Raw genomic sequence first — 12,385 nt, 5'->3', positions numbered from 1 at the left:
TGATTAATTCCATCCCAATAGGCCAATTTCTTCGCTTACGGAGGATATGTTCAAATGAGGTAGACTTTGAAGAACAAGCTAGTGACATGAAGAGGAGATTTCTTGAGAGGGGATATAGTAAACGGTCAGTTAAAAAGGGATATAACCGTGCCAAACATATAACTCGACATCAGGCCCTGTATGGCACGAAACCTCACAAAACAAATAAGGTAGTGAGGTATATCACACAATATCATGGCCAAACAGAACTAATGAGGTCATATATTAACAAATCTTGGGCTATATTAAAAGCTGACCCTGTTTTGTCAAAATATATTGGTGAAAGTTGTAACATCACATATCGTAGATCGAGAAACCTCAAAGACCAATTGGTGAGAAGCCACTACCCATACAAGGCAGAAATTCCATCTTTTCTCACTAATACAAAGGCTGTGCCGGGATGTAAACCTTGTGGCCAATGTGTGGCATGTAGTAACATTAAAAGAACGAACACCTTTTGTAACTCTAATGGTACCACCTTATATAAAATTAAACAGATGATTAATTGTAATTCAAAAGCGGTTATATATCATGCCACATGTCCGTGTTCCCTGGTGTATATAGGGATGACAACAAGACAGCTCAAAGTACGTACCAGGGAACATGTTTTGGGAATTATGGCTGCCAAAGAAACGGAGGACATTCAATCCTTAAAAACAATCCCAAAACATTTTAAATTACATCACGGATGTGATGCCTCCCTACTAAAAGTAACGGGCATAGACATGATACAAAGAAATGAGAGAGGTGGGGAGATTAGTTTGGCCTTGGCAAGAAAAGAAACAAAATGGATATGGACCTTGGATACTGTAACACCAAAAGGGTTAAATGAGAACCTTAGTTTTGCACCTTTTCTATAAACATTTTATCTTTTGTACCCTGTAACTTTTTAATACTTTGTGTTTTTTATTCATTATAACATTTTATAGAGATTTTATTCCATTTTATTTAATATATTTTTCTGTGCTGATATGATCCCCTATTAATTATATATTTTTAATCTTAGCAGTATATACTCACCTTCGATGGATTTGAATCACATGTTGGGCACTTCTGACAGGATCTTGAATGATGCTTACCTTCATCTGTATAGAAATTGAAGATAAAGAAAGATCAATTTTATGTATATATATATTTTTTTGCTTTATACCTGTCAATTTGTATTTATTGTTGATACAGTAGAAATCATGTAGTAAATAATACATATATATAATTCTTTTATTCTGAATATTTAGCTCAATTATTCATACATATAGTTTCTGTAGTAGCTTAATTTGGTAATTGCCATGTAGATAATAACATTCATAGTGTTTTAGATTTTCTTACACATTTTTATATATTTTGGCAATGCTTAAGTAATTTGATATATGTACTCTCTGCAGCAATTTTCTCTCTGCTGTATTTATTCAGCCCTTGTTAGTATTTTCCTCGATTTCAGAAGGTTACTACATTTATAGCTGGGGATTTACTATCCCCTTAGTGTTTTTTCAGGCCCCGACTTAATCAGCCATTATCAGCGTGTTAACAAACATAAGCTAATGCAACTCTCACCCACGCTGCATCCCTGTTGTGCGCGTGCGCGGTTTGTGCCTGTGTGTTCCGGCGTTCTGCGTCCATGGTTGCCTGGTCACGCCGGGTACTCCGTTCCCGTGGTGACGAATCATGTGACGCGGAAACCGGAAGGCATCGGCCTCCTGACTGCGCATGCGCCGGTATTTACCGGGCTGCAATGCTCGGTGAGAGGCCTATAAAAACCTCTGTGGGATCACTATCTATCACCCCCTGACGAAGGAAAGATATCCGAAACGCGCGTCGGGCGCACGCAGGTCCCGGACCCTCTTTACAGGTAGTTTATCACTCCCTTACGGTTGTGCTGTGTTGCCCCATTTTTTAACTTGTTGGCTTATGGGAGTTCAGCTATTGTTAATGGTGCCATTCAGCCACTAGAATATAGAAATAGGCACATATATATGGTGTATTGCTAGCTTATATGGTTAATGATCCATGAGCCACCACAACCATTGGGCAAATATAGAGACTATATATACAAGCACAACCACCCTGGTATAATATTATCCAGGACACTTTATATGTAATACCTACCTCGCTGTGTCACTATCACTTTATGCACTTAGACACTTTATATAAAAAACGTTGCAATCACTATATATGATTCATTATTATTTTTATAATTCTTATATATATTCCTTATATTGATCTCTCTATAAACTATCACGATTGTTGAGTGAAGATTTGTTTTAATTTGTATAAGATTTTTGGCACGTTTTTTAACTATATTTTGGACACATTATATTTCTTTCACATTTTTCTTGGGAGTATTTCTCCTCTTCTTCTTCTTTTTATGTGCAACACTGCGAGTAAAGGCAATTTTTATATTTATATTTATTTTTATTTTTATAATTATTTTTATTTTTAAAAGGGTGCTACCTGTATATATGGGGGTTTATGGGTACCGTATATTATATTGTATTTTACCTGCGGTTTTTTGTTATTAATTAAATAATCTCTTGTATGAAATATTTTATTAAAAAATTCATTAATTTTATATGTATTGCCAATATATTTAATAAAGGCATATTATTAATCCTAAATGCTGTGGTAATCTCTGGTGATTTCCTATCTTTTGGTGGTTTGGTGGTTTAATTTCTGTTTCTCAGAAGATGTCTGTCATCTGGGTGGTGTGTGACCGTTTTTCTAAAATGGTCCATTTGGTGCCATTGCCTAAGTTGCCTTCCTCATCTGAATTGGTCCCTCTGTTTTTTCAAAATGTGGTTCGCCTGCATGGGATTCCGGAAAACATCGTTTCTGACAGGGGAACCCAGTTCGTGTCTAGATTTTGGCGGACATTCTGTTCCAGGTTGGGAATTGATTTGTCTTTTTCGTCTGCATTCCATCCTCAGACTAATGGCCAGACGGAGCGAGCTAATCAAACTTTGGAGACTTATTTGAGGTGTTTTGTGTCTGCGGATCAGGATGACTGGGTTGCCTTTTTGCCGTTGGCAGAGTTTGCTCTTAATAATCGGGCTAGTTCTGCCACTTTGGTTTCCCCTTTCTTTTGCAATTCAGGGTTTCACCCTCGTTTTTCATCTGGTCAGGTGGAATCTTTGGATTGTCCGGGAGTTGATGCTGTGGTGGATCGGTTGCATCGGATTTGGGGACAAGTGGTGGACAATTTGAAGTTGTCCCAGGAGAGGACTCAGCAGTTTGCTAACCGCCGGCGTCGTGTTGGTCCTCGCCTTCGTGTTCGGGACTTGGTGTGGTTGTCTTCCCGTTTTGTCCCTATGAGGGTTTCTTCTCCTAAGTTTAAGCCCCGGTTCATCGGTCCTTATAGGATTTTGGAGATTCTTAACCCTGTGTCCTTTCGTTTGGACCTCCCGGCATCTTTCGCTATCCATAATGTATTCCATCGGTCGTTGTTGCGGAGGTATGAGGTACCGGTGGTTCCTTCTAATGAACCTCCTGCTCCTGTGCTGGTAGGGGGTGAATTGGAGTACGTTGTGGAGAAGATCCTGGACTCCCGTATTTCCAGACGGAGACTTCAGTATCTGGTTAAATGGAAGGGCTATGGTCAAGAAGATAATTCTTGGGTAACTGCCTCTGATGTTCATGCCTCGGATTTGGTTCATGCCTTTCATAGGGCTCATCCAGATCGTCCTGGTGGTTCTCGTGAGGGTTCGGTGCCCCCTCCTTAAGGGGGGGGTACTGTTGTGAATCCGCTTTTGGGCTCCCCTGGTGGTTGCTGGTGGTACTGGTGACTTGTGTGTCTTTGCTGTCTCAGTTCACCTGCTCCCATCAGTGTTTGGGAGTTTCCTATTTAGCCTTGCTCTCCAGTCATTTCCTTGCCGGTCATCATTGTAACCAGAGCCTTCGGTTGCATGTTCCTGCTACTAGTCTGCTGATCAGCTAAGTGGACTTTGTCCTTTTGTTTTGTATCTTTTGTCCAGTTTGCAGTTTTGTTATTCTCTGTAGCTGGAAGCTCTTGTGGGCTGAAATTGCCACTCCTGTGTCATGAGTTGACACAGGAGTCTTAAAGTAATTTCAGGATGGTTTTTTGATAGGGTTTTCAGTTGACCGTGAAGTCCTCTTTTGTATCCTTCTGCTATCTAGTAAGTGGACCTCTCTTTGCTAAATCTACCTTCATACTGTGTATGTCTTTTCCTCTAAACTCACCGTCATTACATGTGGGGGGCTGCTATCATCTTTTGGGGTATTTCCCTAGAGGTAAGCCAGGTCTGTTCCTTCCTCTACCAGGGGTAGTTAGTCCTCCGGCTGGCGCGTGGCATCTAGGGTTAATCAGGTATGCTCCCTGGCTACTATTAGTTGTGTGGTAGATTTAGCTCACGGTCAGCTCGAGATTCCATCACCCAGAGCTCGTCCGTTATCTTTGTGTTTTGATGTTTCCCTGCCATTGGGAATCATGACAGGTTCCCCACGCCTGCTGGTCTGAGTGATTCTATGTCTCTGGCCATGCAGATTGATCGGCGCTTGCGCGAGCGCAGAGTTGTGCACACTATGGCGTTGTCTTCCGAGCGGAGTCCTGAGCCTATGCAGTGTGATAGGATTGTGTCTAGAGCTGAACGACAAAGATTCAGACGTCAGAATAGGTTGTGTTTTTACTGCGGCGATTCTGCTCGTTATTTCTGATTGCCCTAAGCGTACCAAGAGAATCGCTAGTTCTGTTACCATCAGTACTGTACAACCTAAATCTGTGACCCTGATCTGCTCATTATCGTCATTTTCTGTAATAGCATTTGTGGATTCAGGCGCCGCTTTAAACTTAATGGACTTAGAATTTGCCAGACGTTGTGGTTTCCCCTTGCAGCCTTTACAGAGTCCTATTCCTTTGAGGGGCATTGATGCTACACCGTTGGCTAAAAATAAACCTCAGTTTTGGACACATCTGACCATGTGCATGGCACCAGCTCACCAGGAAGATTGTCGTTTTCTGGTTTTGCATAATTTGCATGATGCTATTGTGCTGGGTTTCCCATGGTTACAGGTGCATAATCCGGTGTTGGATTGGAAATCTATGTCTGTGACTAGTTGGGGTTGTCAGGGGGTTCATGGTGACGTTCCTTTGATGTCAATTTCCTCCTCCCCCTCTTCTGAAATTCCTGAGTTTTTGTCAGATTTCCAGGATGTATTCGATGAGCCCAAATCCAGTTCCCTTCCACCGCATAGGGACTGTGATTGTGCTATTGACTTGATTCCAGGCTGTAAGTTCCCTAAGGGCCGACTTTTCAACTTGTCTGTGCCAGAACCTGCCGCCATGCAGAGTTATGTTAAGGAGTCTTTGGAGAAGAAGCATATTCGGCCATCTTCTTCACCATTGGGAGCAGGTTTTTTTTTGTTGCCAAGAAGGATGGCTCCTTGAGACCCTGTATTGATTATCGCCTCTTGAATAAGATCACGGTCAAATTCCAATACCCATTGCCTTTGCTTTCTGATTTGTTTGCTAGGATTAAGGGGGCTAGTTGGTTTACCAAGATTGACCTTCGAAGGGCATATAATCTTGTTCGTATTAAGCAGGGTGACGAATGGAAAACTGTTGTGGATTCTGTTTGCGGGCTCCCTCTGGTGGTTACTGCTGGTACTGGGTGACTTTGGTGGGTTGCGGCCTTTGGTTTCCATCTGTCCATCAGAGGCTGGGTGTTTCCTATTTTACCTGGCCTTTCTGTCATTTCCCTTGCCGGCTATCAATGTGTTCAGATGTGCTCTGTTTGGTTCCTGCCTACCTGCTCCCAGATCTTTCAGGATAAGCTAAGTGCTGATTTTCAGTTGTTTGGTTTTTTGTCCAGCTTGCTTAGAATGTCTCTTTGTTAGCTGGTTGCTCTAGTGGACTGAGGTTCTCCCCATGTGCCATGAGTTGGCACATGGGTTCTTGTAATCTCAGGATGGTTTTTTTGATTAGGGTTTTTTGCTGACCGCTCAGTCCCCTTTTGTGTCATTCTGCTTTCTAGTTTTCAGCGGGCCTCTATTTGCTAAAGCTATATACATCATCTCTATGTGTGTGCCTTCCTCTCATTTCACCGTCAATACATGTGGGGGGCAACTATATCTTTGGGGTTAATTCCTCTGGAGGCAAGTGAGGTCTTTGTTTTCTCTGCAGTACTAGTTAGCTCTTAGGCTGGTGCGTGGCGTCTAGAACCAACGTAGGCACGCTCCCTGGCTATCTCTAGTTGCGTTTGTCAGGCGTAGGGCAGCGGTCAGCCCAGGTTCCATCACCCTAGAGCTCGTCCGATATTTATTATACTTTGCTTATCCTGTGCTATCCCTAGCCATTGGGGATTCATGACAGTATAGCCGGACCACAAAGTGTTAATTGTTTGGGCTGAAGCAGGAGAAAAAGAAATGTTCAAGGGAAATTTTTATTTTTTTTTCCTTCAGAGTTTTGCTGCCTAGCCCTTAATTGCTGTCTAGCTGCTTCTTACCTCCTCTTAACCCTTGAATGGCTCTGATCTTAGCTGTTTATCATGGATGTCCAGAGTTTGGCTTCCAGCCTGAGTAATCTCGCGGCAAAGGTTCAAAACATACAGGATTTCGTTGTTCACACTCCCATGTCTGAACCTAGAATTCCTATTCCAGAGTTTTTTTCTGGAGATAGATCTACCTTCCTGAATTTCAGGAACAATTGTAAATTGTTTCTCTCTTTGAAATCTCGCTCCTCTGGAGACCCTGCTCAACAGGTCAAGATTGTTATATCGTTCCTACGGGGCGACCCTCAGAATTGGGCATTTGCATTGGCACCAGGGGATCCTGCATTGCTCAGTGTGGATGCGTTATTTCTGGCATTGGGATTGCTCTATGAGGAACCTAACCTAGAGATTCAGGCTGAAAAGGCTTTATTAGCCCTCTCTCAGGGGCATGATGAAGCGGAAATATATTGTCAGAAATTTCGGAAATGGTCGGTGCTTACTCAGTGGAATGAGTGCGCCCTGGCTGCAAACTTCAGAAATGGTCTTTCTGAGGCCATTAAGGATATTATGGTGGGGTTCCCTGCGCCTACAGGTCTGAATGAGTCTATGGCTATGGCCATTCAGATTGATCGGCGTTTGCGGGAGCGCAAACCCGTGCACCAGTTGGCGGTGTCTTCTGAACAGGCACCTGAGACTATGCAATGTGATAGAATTCAGTCCAGAAGTGAACGGCAAAATTATAGGCGGAAAAATGGTTTGTGTTTTTATTGTGGTGATTCAGCTCATGTTATATCAGCATGCTCTAAACGCACAAAAAGGGTTGATAAATCTTTTGCCATTGATACTCTGCAGTCTAAGTTCATTTTGTCTGTGACTCTGATTTTTTCACTGTCTTCCATTTCCGTCGATGCCTATGTGGATTCAGGCGCTGCCCTGAGTCTTATGGATTGGTCATTTGCTAAACGCTGCGGTTTTAGTCTAGAGCCTCTGGAAGTTCCTATTCCTCTGAAAGGAATTGATTCTACACCATTGGCTATGAATAAACCGCAGTATTGGACACAAGTGACCATGCGCATGACTCCCGTTCATCAGGAGGTGATTCGTTTCCTTGTACTGTATAATTTACATGATGTACTAGTGCTTGGTCTGCCATGGTTACAAACTCATAATCCTGTCCTGGACTGGAAAACAATGTCTGTGCTAAGCTGGGGATGTCAGGGGGTTCATGATGATGCACCTCCGATTTCTATCGCTTCATCTACTCCTTCGGAGATCCCTGCGTTTTTGTCGGATTATAGGGATGTTTTTGAGGAGCCTAAGCTCAATTCGCTCCCTCCCCATAGAGAGTGTGACTGTGCTATAGAATTGATTCCTGGCAGTAAGTTCCCTAAGGGTCGTTTATTTAATCTGTCACTGCCAGAGCATACTGCTATGCGGAATTATATTAAGGAGTCCTTGGAAAAGGGACATATTCGTCCATCTTCGTCCCCTCTGGGTGCAGGTTTTTTTTTCGTGGCAAAAAAAGATGGTTCCCTGAGGCCTTGTATAGATTATCGCCTTCTGAATAAGATTACAGTCAAATACCAGTATCCATTGCCATTATTTACTGATTTGTTTGCTCGCATTAAGGGGGCTAGGTGGTTCACTAAAATAGATCTTCGTGGTGCGTATAATCTGGTGCGGATAAAACAGGGTGATGAGTGGAAAACCGCATTTAATACGCCTGAGGGCCATTTTGAGTATTTGGTAATGCCTTTTGGACTCTCCAATGCTCCGTCAGTCTTTCAGTCCTTTATGCACAATATTTTCCGTGAATATCTGGATAAGTTTATGATTGTGTATTTGGATGATATTTTGGTGTTTTCTGATGACTGGGAGTCTCATGTTCTACAGGTCAGGAAGGTGTTTCAGGTTTTGCGGGCCAATTCTCTGTTTGTGAAGGGCTCAAAGTGTCTCTTCGGAGTCCAGAAGATTTCTTTTTTGGGGTACATTTTTTCTCCTTCTACTATTGAGATGGATCCCGTTAAGGTTCAGGCTATTTGTGACTGGACACAACCTACATCTGTTAAGAGCCTTCAGAAGTTCTTGGGGTTTGCTAATTTTTATCGTCGGTTCATTGCTAATTTTTCCAGTATTGTTAAACCTTTGACTGATTTGACTAAAAAGGGTGCTGATGTTGCTGATTGGTCTCCTGCGGCCGTGGAGGCCTTTCAGGAACTTAAGCGCCGGTTTTCTTCTGCTCCTGTGTTGTGTCAACCAGATGTTTCACTTCCTTTCCAGGTAGAGGTTGATGCTTCCGATATTGGAGCGGGGGCGGTTTTGTCACAGAGAAGTTCTAATGGCTCGGTGATGAAGCCATGTGCTTTCTTCTCTAGAAAATTCTCGCCCGCCGAGCGCAATTATGATGTGGGTAATCGGGAGCTTTTGGCCATGAAGTGGGCATTTGAGGAGTGGCGTCATTGGCTTGAGGGTGCTAAACATCGCGTGGTGGTCTTGACTGATCACAAGAATCTCATTTACCTTGAGTCTGCCAGGCGTTTGAATCCTAGACAGGCTCGTTGGTCGTTGTTTTTTTCTCGTTTCAATTTCGTGGTTTCATACCTGCCAGGTTCAAAGAATGTGAAGGCAGATGCTCTTTCCAGGAGTTTTGTGCCTGACTCTCCTGGAGACACTGGGCCTGCTGGTATCCTTAGGGATGGGGTAATATTGTCCGCCGTATCCCCAGACTTGCGACGCGCATTGCAGGAGTTTCAGGTGGATAAACCGGATCGATGTCCACCAGAAAGACTGTTTGTTCCGGATGATTGGACCAGTAGAGTCATCTCCGAGGTCCATTCTTCTGTGTTGGCTGGTCATCCTGGAATATTTGGTACAAGAGACTTGGTGGCCAGGTCTTTTTGGTGGCCTTCCTTGTCTAGGGATGTGCGTGCCTTTGTGCAGTCTTGTGAAGTGTGTGCTCGAGCTAAGCCTTGCTGTTCACGGGCTAGTGGGTTGTTGTTATCCTTGCCCATCCCGAAGAGGCCTTGGACGCACATTTCCATGGATTTTATTTCTGATCTCCCGGTTTCACAGAAAATGTCCGTTATCTGGGTTGTGTGTGACCGCTTTTCTAAGATGGTTCATTTGGTGCCCTTGCCTAAGTTGCCCTCCTCCTCTGAGTTGGTTCCTTTGTTTTTTCAGAACGTGGTTCGTTTGCATGGGATTCCGGAGAATATCGTTTCTGACAGGGGATCCCAGTTTGTGTCTAGATTTTGGCGGACGTTTTGTGCCAAGATGGGCATTGATTTGTCTTTCTCGTCTGCATTCCATCCTCAGACGAATGGCCAGATGGAGCGAACTAATCAGACCTTGGAAACTTATTTGAGGTGTTTTGTTTCTGCTGATCAGGATGACTGGGTTGCTTTTTTGCCACTGGCCGAATTTGCTCTTAATAATCGGGCTAGTTCGGCCACGTTGGTCTCTCCTTTTTTTTGTAATTCGGGGTTTCATCCTCGTTTTTCCTCTGGTCAGGTGGAGTCTTCGGATTGTCCTGGAGTGGACGTGGTGGTGGACAGGCTACATCACATTTGGAATCAGGTGGTGGACAATTTGAAGTTATCTCAGGAGAAGACTCAGCAGTTTGCTAATCGCCGTCGCCGCGTGGGTCCCCGACTTCTTGTTGGGGACTTGGTGTGGTTGTCTTCTTGTTTTGTCCCTATGAAGGTCTCTTCTCCTAAGTTCAAGCCTCGGTTCATCGGTCCTTATAGGATCTCGGAGATTCTTAACCCTGTATCTTTCCGTTTGGATCTCCCAGCATCGTTCGCTATTCATAATGTGTTCCATCGGTCGTTGTTGCGGAGGTATGAGGTGCCTGTTGTTCCTTCGGTCGAGCCTCCTGCTCCGGTGCTGGTGGAGGGAGAATTGGAGTATGTTGTTGAAAAGATCTTGGATTCTCGTGTTTCCAGACGCAAACTCCAGTATTTGGTTAAGTGGAAGGGTTATGGTCAGGAGGACAATTCCTGGGTGGTCGCCTCCGATGTTCATGCGACTGATTTGGTCCGCGCCTTCCATAGAGCTCACCCTGATCGCCCTGGGGGTTCTCGTGAGGGTTCGGTGACCCCTCCTCAAGGGGGGGTACTGTTGTGGATTCTGTTTGCGGGCTCCCTCTGGTGGTTACTGCTGGTACTGGGTGACTTTGGTGGGTTGCGGCCTTTGGTTTCCATCTGTCCATCAGAGGCTGGGTGTTTCCTATTTTACCTGGCCTTTCTGTCATTTCCCTTGCCGGCTATCAATGTGTTCAGATGTGCTCTGTTTGGTTCCTGCCTACCTGCTCCCAGATCTTTCAGGATAAGCTAAGTGCTGATTTTCAGTTGTTTGGTTTTTTGTCCAGCTTGCTTAGAATGTCTCTTTGTTAGCTGGTTGCTCTAGTGGACTGAGGTTCTCCCCATGTGCCATGAGTTGGCACATGGGTTCTTGTAATCTCAGGATGGTTTTTTTGATTAGGGTTTTTTGCTGACCGCTCAGTCCCCTTTTGTGTCATTCTGCTTTCTAGTTTTCAGCGGGCCTCTATTTGCTAAAGCTATATACATCATCTCTATGTGTGTGCCTTCCTCTCATTTCACCGTCAATACATGTGGGGGGCAACTATATCTTTGGGGTTAATTCCTCTGGAGGCAAGTGAGGTCTTTGTTTTCTCTGCAGTACTAGTTAGCTCTTAGGCTGGTGCGTGGCGTCTAGAACCAACGTAGGCACGCTCCCTGGCTATCTCTAGTTGCGTTTGTCAGGCGTAGGGCAGCGGTCAGCCCAGGTTCCATCACCCTAGAGCTCGTCCGATATTTATTATACTTTGCTTATCCTGTGCTATCCCTTGCCATTGGGGATTCATGACAGAAAACTGCGTTTAATACGCCTGAAGGCCATTTTGAATACCTTGTGATGCCATTCGGACTCTCTAATGCTCCATCTGTGTTTCAGTCCTTCATGCATGATATATTTCAGAATTATCTTGATAAATTCATGATTGTGTATTTGGATGATATTTTGATTTTTTCAGATGATTGGGAGTCTCATGTGAAACAAGTCAGGATGGTATTTCAGATCCTTCGTGATAATGCCTTGTTTGTGAAGGGGTCTAAGTGCCTCTTTGGAGTACAGAAGGTTTCTTTTTTGGGCTTCATTTTTTCTCCCTCATCTATAGAAATGGATCCGGTTAAGGTTCAGGCCATTCATGATTGGATCCAGCCCACATCCGTGAAGAGCCTTCAGAAATTTTTGGGCTTTGCTAATTTTTATTGCCGTTTCATTGCCAACTTCTCCAGTGTGGTAAAACCCCTGACCGATTTGACAAAGAAAGGCACTGATGTGACGAATTGGTCCTCTGCGGCTTTTGCTGCCTTTCAGGAGCTTAAACGCTGATTTACTTCTGCCCCTGTGTTGCGTCAGCCAGATGTTTCTCTTCCTGTTGAGGTTGAGGTTGACGCTTCTGAGATTGGGGCAGCGGCCGTTTTGTCTCAGAGGAATTCTGATGGTTCCTTGATGAAACCGTGTGCCTTCTTTTCTCAAAAGTTTTCGCCTGCGGAATGCAATTATGATGTCGGCAATCATGAGCTGTTGGCTATGAAGTGGGCATTTGAGGAGTGGCGACATTGGCTTGAGGGGGCAAGCACCGTATTGTGGTCTTGACCGATCATAAGAATCTGATTTACCTCGAGTCTGCCAAACGGCTGAATCCTAGACAGGCCCGATGGTCCCTGTTTTTCTCCCATTTTAATTTTGTGGTCTCGTATCTTCCGGGTTCTAAGAATGTTAAGGCTGATGCCCTCTCTAGTAGCTTTTTGCCTGATTCCCCTGGGGTCCTTGAGCCGGTCGGCATTCTGAAGGAAGGGGTGATTCTTTCTGCCATCTCCCCTGATTTGCGGCGGGTTCTTCAG

Source organism: Ranitomeya variabilis, chromosome 3 (assembly GCF_051348905.1).
Source record: "Ranitomeya variabilis isolate aRanVar5 chromosome 3, aRanVar5.hap1, whole genome shotgun sequence".
NCBI classification, from domain to species: domain Eukaryota; kingdom Metazoa; phylum Chordata; class Amphibia; order Anura; family Dendrobatidae; genus Ranitomeya; species Ranitomeya variabilis.
This window is presented reverse-complemented; position numbering follows the sequence as displayed.